The sequence below is a fragment of the Trichosurus vulpecula genome, chromosome X, assembly GCF_011100635.1.
Source record: "Trichosurus vulpecula isolate mTriVul1 chromosome X, mTriVul1.pri, whole genome shotgun sequence".
In the NCBI taxonomy this organism is placed as follows: Eukaryota; Metazoa; Chordata; class Mammalia; order Diprotodontia; family Phalangeridae; genus Trichosurus; species Trichosurus vulpecula.
Window position 1 is genome coordinate 24,794,636 of NC_050582.1, and position 7,406 is coordinate 24,802,041.

Sequence of the window (7,406 nt, forward strand, 5' to 3'; positions counted from 1 at the left end):
GGGGTCAGGAACAGTTGAGCATATTCCTTTGGCTTCTTATCTAAGGACTACTTAAGACTTTTAAGTAAAATTTTGCATCCTATGGGACAGGTTTTAATCAGATGAGGTTAGTATTAACCAAAAGATGCAGGAGGAATAAAAGGAAATTTTAAAAATCTCATAACAGTCTCTCGTTTTGATCACAGAAAGGTCTGCAATACCTGTCTTTGATCACTTACTTATAAATTATACCTATCTTGGCCCTGGGCATATTTTCAACTAGATTTATGCATATGTTCCTATAGGCAGACATTAATATTGGAAAATATAGGATACAATAGTAAACCAAAAGTAATGTAAGTATGATCATCAATGTTAAATAGCATCAAGTCTCTTTGGTCCAGCTTGTTCCTAGTGACCCACTCCAAATGTCCGTCTAATAAGTGTATTTCATCTGGCATCTTAGCTGTCTCATGTAGCCATCTAGTCCTTGGAAATATTTTCCCTTGGAGATTCTGGAATAGGTCTCATTAGCAGAGCATAGAGCAGCTCTAGGGAGGTGTTCCTTCTAGTAGATCTGCTTCCCTGGTTTCAGTCATTTGCAGAAGTTCCTTAGGTTAGCTAGTTCCTATAATGAAAACCAGTCTAAATGTTATGGAGATAACCTTACTAACAATAGATCTACAAGATGAACATCAAATTAGGAGCCTGTAATTCACTTGACAATTCCGAAAATTTCGTTTTTTACGTGCTGCTTACATTTCTATCCTGAGACAAATGAAAAACCCTGAGAGGAAGTTTCTGAGTGAATAATAAATCAATTTATTATTTAGGCTAGCTGGCAATCAATAAATTGATGGTCAGTGGTTTCTCTAATAATTAAAGATAACAAGGGAGACCCTGGTATGTCTTAAGTACCTTCTGAAAGGGAATTCCTCCGACAAGTGAAAATCAACCTTGATTGGTAGACATTTAATGAAGACATAGGCTAAGAGCCTTCAGCTCCTCCTGCTGAGAATGTGGCTTGATCACAAGACTTGGCAGCATCCAGCAATCTGGCCAGGGGTCTGAAAATCTAGCAAGCCCTCAAAGAAATTTACAGAAAAGCTTTTGGACTTTCTCCAAACACTGAGTAAGTAGTATTATCTGTTTTAAAGCAAAATATACTCAGTTACTTAAGTTTTTAAACATCATGACCACATTCTAATAGCTCAACTCATAATCTAACAGTATCCAGATTAAAAAAGGAGTTAATTTCCTGGTATACAATTACATCACTCTCTAGGTATCATTTTTCAAATTCACAGTATTTCTGATACATTGATTTCTCAAAAATCACAATACGAGAAAAATTAGGAGCCAAACAACATAATAGAATTTAAAACATAGAACAAAACTCATATGACAGTCAAACATCATCAATTCATTTGAATGCATTTTCAAATCATCTTATATAGAAAATCACTTCATCCATCTATCAATTTGGCATTCTATATTAATTGCATTCAAAGACCACTATGAAGTAATTACTTCTTTAATTATTATTCATGAAGTTTCTAAGCATATTGCCTTAATGCCAAATATCAAGTGTATTTTGCATTAAGATGTTATTCACCTATTAAGGGTGAAACATCACAATTATTCCAATAGAACACATCTCATTTTAAACGAGACCACATTATAATTTACTTTTAGGACAAATTCAATGAAATCTGGAATTACAATCACAAATAGTATCATTCAAATCTCACTTTTCCCAAGAACCATTAGCTGCCACCACCTCAACTTACAGGGCCCACTGCTTTCATTTAGCTTGGTTGCAAAGATTTATGATGACAGTCTTACATTTTCATTCCTTTCTTTTGGGGTCCATGAAGGTTCTCCTAAAATATGAAAACTGTAAACATAATGATATTATGACTGTATATACCCCACATAAAGATTGGAACACATCCTTCAAATGGTCTTTCAAGAACAGAATTTTAGTATGCTATATTCAAATAATCCCACACTGCCAAACAAATACTATAGTTTGCATTTGGTAAATGTTGTAACTTGATAGAATAGGCATTTCTTCATTTCTCATATCCTTCTTATCTCAATGAGATAAAAAAAAACCCTCAAACCTTCTCTGTCTAAAACTCTAAACCCTTTTCTTTCTTTTTTTTAAAATTAAAACAAATTGGGTATTTTATTTTTTAAAAGTTTATACAAGAGGGCCTTATAAAGTTCCATTTTCCCTTTTAACTTCAACTACATGCACAGCTAGGCTTTAAGAAGATATACTGACAGTATAGCACATTACCTGGGGATAGTCTGCAGAGAATAGGGAGTAATTCTCTAATAAAAACATCTTAACAAGGAAAACTTCATACAATATGAACCACTTTGGTTCACATTTGAATTTGCACGCAGCAAAGTTACCCTTTAAAGTCTACCTTTTTTCTGCAAATAATGGATGTCCCTACAAAAATATTATTGAAGGTTAATTGTAAAAACCTTTAGCTACCAAACACAATGTTTTGAGGGAAGGAAGAATAAAACTATACTTAATTGGTTAACCGATAGACTTTAAAATAAATATCTGCAATGAGATGATAACTTAGTAGAACTATTTTTAATCAAGCTCAACAAAAAAATTGTTCATTGTCTTTAGTATCTCTACTATATTTTCTCAGTTTTTATTCAAGAAGTGGCATTACTTAATAAAATTAAATACAGGAAAAAGAGAAATGGAGAATTGAGCAATAAAACTACAACTGCCTTAGTTTTCTTTAGGCTGGGTAGCTGATAAAATAAGTCCCACACATTGGAGAAGAATGTCAGACGATGGATAAGGGTTATTTCTAATTTATAGTTCAAAAACTGTGGACTAGAATTCTAAGTATCGAGAACTATGATTTAAAGAATCAAGAACTATGATTCAAAGTGGCCACATTTGGCGAGGCTGAGGTTGGGGATGATTTGGAATTATATTTCTCTCTTACTCTTTCAATTTCCAGGTGTGGTACTCATATCTGGTACTATTTACATGGCTTCCTCTATTTCCATTCTAGCATGATTTTTAAATAGATGAACATTGAACATAATTTTGGTCTCCTCCTGTTTGGAATCCTTCAAAACATTACTAAGAGAAGTCACTAAAAATGATGGCAAAATTCAGGTTAGAGAAGAGACATTGAAAAGATAAAGAAAGTAGGCACCAGTGATAACATGGATAAAAGCTCTGTGACTTATTAATGACACAAAAAGATAAAATAAATTTGTCATGCTTAATGTCAAAAATTGGTAGAATATCCATGGTCCTAGGAATCCCTAATAAGAAGAGCTAAAAAAATACCCCAAAACAAACCTTTAGGCTGAAATCAGTAGCTCCCTAATGATCCATGGAGCAAAAGACAGCTGATACACTCTGAAATAAAGAACAAGGTGCAAAAATATTGTTTCTCATGTTGGTAAAGATTTATTTCTAGGATTATAAAACTTGTGGAAAGTTGCAGCCTAGATATGTCATTCACCTTTCAATTCACAAATTTTCCTTTCCATCTGTCACAAATATGATCTTGTAAGACTCATATTTCAATGCACTTATGAGATTCAGAAGTATTAGAATACAAAGGTTATGAATCAACAATTTAATATTAAGAAGGCTGTATTCATACATTTCGCATGACTGCATATGTATAACCTGTATCATATTGCTTGTCTTCTCAATGGGGGGAGGGGAGGGCAGGGAGGGAGAGAGAAAATTTGGAACTCAAAAATTAGAAAAACAACAAATGTTGAAAATTGTTTTAACATGTAATTGGGGGAAAGATAAAATATTAAATTAAAAAAGAAAAAGCCTGTATTCTTGATCTAGAAGTTACTAGAAGTTTAGGATTTTTTTTAGCAATTCTTACACAATAGAATAGTAAATTTAAACTGGTATTACTTCAAGCAGTCAGCCAATATAGAAAGCAGAGGATTACAATATTTAAAAGTTTAAAGGCTTAAGAAACAAGTCAGGCAATAAAACCATGATGTCAAGTGATGGAACTTTTGAGTTGAACTTTCAAAATATACGTCATGTGGAATTTCTAGATAACTAAATTCAATGAGTTTTTGATTCCTTAAAAAATGATTTCAATGTGAATCCTAATTGGTAAACTAAGCCTAGATTCGCATGACAAAGCATATGATTGTATAGTGTGTAAGACTGAAATTTTGTATTGTAGAGAACTAACCTGGGCAGCTAGGTGGCACAGTGTATAGAGCACTGTCCTAGAGTCAGGAGGACCCGAGTTCAAATTTGGGTCTCACACACTTACTAGCTATGTGACCCTGGGCAAGTCACTTAACCCCATTTGCCTCGGAAAAAAAAAGAAAGAAAACTAACCTCTAGGACATATTTTTTAAAGAGACATACTTGGAAAAATAAATTGACACTCTTCATCCTACAGAAAAAGCTTATGCTTAATTATGTTTTGTCTTGTTTTTTGGTGAAGCAATCAGGGGTTAAGTAACTTGCCCAGGGTCACGCAGCTAGTAAGTGCCAAGTGTATTATGCTTAATTATGGATCAAAACCCTCTGCAGATTGCTAATAAAAATATTTTTAGATATTCTTTCAATATAATAATGATAAAAAATATCTAAATGTGTGGCTAATTGTTGTAAAGAATCCCTCTAACTACACAGAAAAATATTCCATATATTAAGGATTTATACAATCCAGAAAAAAAAACCCAACATAGAAGTATAACACCATTTGTCTTAGCATGAAATCTTAGAAAGGTTCCCCAAATTCTTGATTGGCAGTATCATATTCTAATGAAATGCTTCCATTCTTTAATGCATTGCTCACTTATTTCATGTAAATTCTGCCTCAAGGCAAATTGCACAGGCTTTTCTAATGAAGGATCTTTATCAGTCAGCATTTTCACAACCATCCCAAAAGTTTCGGTCTTGTTGATAAACCCATTCAGTTTCTTTGGTCTTTGATGCTACTGCTCTTGAGCGACTGGTTACCTGGTTGTCTTCAAACAATTCTATATTATCTGTGGCATTTGTCTCAGGCTCTTCTGGGTGGTAGTTGTATAATGGCACTGAACATCCAGCATTATAATCGGATATTTCAGGTAAGTTATTCTCATCAGTCTTCTCTAATTTTTCTGCAGCCCACTTGTTTGCAGCCTCAGCAAGCTCTTTTTCAGTTAGCCTGCTAGGTTTATCCAAGACCTTTGATGAGGGAGCTGCTGTGGAACTGTAGGGAGAAGCATCTCTTGATGCTTTCAAAGACTGAATAGAAGGTCTCTCTTTACTTCTATGCTGAGACTGGTGGAAATAATGAGATTTGCTATGTTCTGGAGAGTAACTTCTGCTGCTGACACTGGAGCCAGATCTGCTGTGTGGAGAATCTTTTCAATTTACAGGAGATTCCCAAAAGAACAGATTGTCCCTTTTATGAGAAGATTGTTCTTTCATATGGTGGGAAAAATCATCTCTAGTGTCCCTATAGTCAGGCTGTCTACTTATGGGATGATCATCCTTTGTCCATCAATAGCTGAGCTCATATCTCCTGTGGGATGAACCACTTCTTTGATCGTAAGAAAAACTTCGGCCCTCATACTCCTGGGATTCAACATGACAATAATCATATTTATCGTAGCCTCCTTCACCAGGTCTGTCTAGCAGTGGTGGTTTCTTGGGTATAATATTAACTTCTCTATGCTCAGGATTTCTTTATGGAGGAAAGTGTTCTCTTGGTAGTCTGTCGTACTCATAGTGTCCTTTAGACCACATATCCTCTCTTCTATATGCCACTGCATCTTTTCAGGCCTCAATTTTAGAGGGTTCAACAAACTCCTGGGGGAAGCTGCCCCATGCATAAAGACACTTCCCCCAAGCAGAACCTTCATTGCCTGTGGACCCATAGGAAACCTCCAAACCCTCTTCAAACCCTCTATTCACATTGTTGGTACAAACAGAACCAGAATCTGAGTGACCCAAAAGAAAATTATTTTGGAACCAAATTTTCCTACCAAATCAGAATTACTGAAACCAATTCACTAAAACCAATTTACCAAATGCCTCAACAAAAATTTTCATGTCAGTCCAAGCTTTGTTGTTGGTGGCGACAGCAACGCTGCAAAATAGATAACTGAGACAGTAAATGGAAGGAATGAGATTTCCAGATGATTTCTGACCTATCCTCAAAATAACACTGAGTCATATGCCAGATGTGCATTCTTACCAGAATCACTTAACCAGTGATGAACCAGAACCAGGCCAGAAAGGGGATCTCTAAGTAACCCACTATAGTATTTTATACAAGATAAGAGCCACAGAACCGGGACCATTTAACCAAGAGTCAGAACCACAGCACCAGAGCTGTTCCAATCAAAATCAGAACCAGAAAGGCAATCTCTGAGTAAACCACTGCAGTGCTTTATACCAGACCAGAGTCACTGAAGCAGGACCATTTAACCAGCAGTCAATAACAGGATCACCTACTAACAGAACCACAGTGCCGAACCCTACCTAGGCCAAACCAGAGACAATGGCCGCGACACACAGACAAGACTCTTGCTTGTGTGCCAGCAAAAAAAATGAGGTTGAAAAAAGGCACAAGGTATTGAGGCAAATGGGGCACAAGGTTTTGGAGGGGAAAATGCCTTGTCCTGCCTATTCAAACCCAGAGGTCCTCAGTCCAGCCCTAGCTTTAGACACCTGAATTACATGTCTGGGTGGCTACTAGACTAAGCACTCCAAGCATTTCAATAGACTGATTATTCAAATGCAAGAGACAAAAAAAAAAACAAAACAAAATATTGAACAATGTATAGACATACACAGGACACACACAGAAGGTCAAACTCACTGTCCTTTCTGTGATTGTTTTGGGGAAGGGGACAGTAGTCTCTATGGTCTGGGAGGGTTTTACCATTCAGAACTTCTCCAAGGTAAATGTACCTTTGTGTAAACTGGAGAATTTCTAAAGTGGAAGCCCTGGACTTTCCAACCTTGTTGCCTGTCCCTTCGAGGTTTGCCAAATTTGTTATGAGAGAAATACCTCCTTTCTGAGTTCATGTGGAGGGTGACTATTGTTGTTCAGTCATCTGACCTTTTGAGACCCCATGGACCATAGCACAAGAATGCTGTCCATGTGGTTTTCTTAGCAAAGATGGTGCCGTAGTTTGTCATTTCCTTCTCTAATGGATTAAGGTAAATGGAGGCTAAGTGACTTGCCCAGGGTCATACAGCTAGTAAATGTTTGAGGCTGGTTTGAACTCAAGTCTTCCTGACTCCAGGCCCAGCACTCTATCCATTGTGCCACTTAGCTGCCCCCCTAAGTAAAAACCTAGGATTTATTATTATGCTCAAGCATATGTTCAGGCCTCAAAGAAATTCTCTACGATCATTAGGATTCTAACCAGGCTTCTTTCAG

At 36.3% G+C, this 7,406-nt stretch overlaps 1 pseudogene; it reads right to left on the reverse strand.

The window, feature by feature from the left end:
- Positions 1 to 4,745: 4,745 nt before the first annotated feature.
- On the reverse strand, positions 4,746 to 5,761 carry LOC118832852 (annotated as a pseudogene).
- Between the last annotated feature and the right edge of the window lie 1,645 nt (positions 5,762 to 7,406).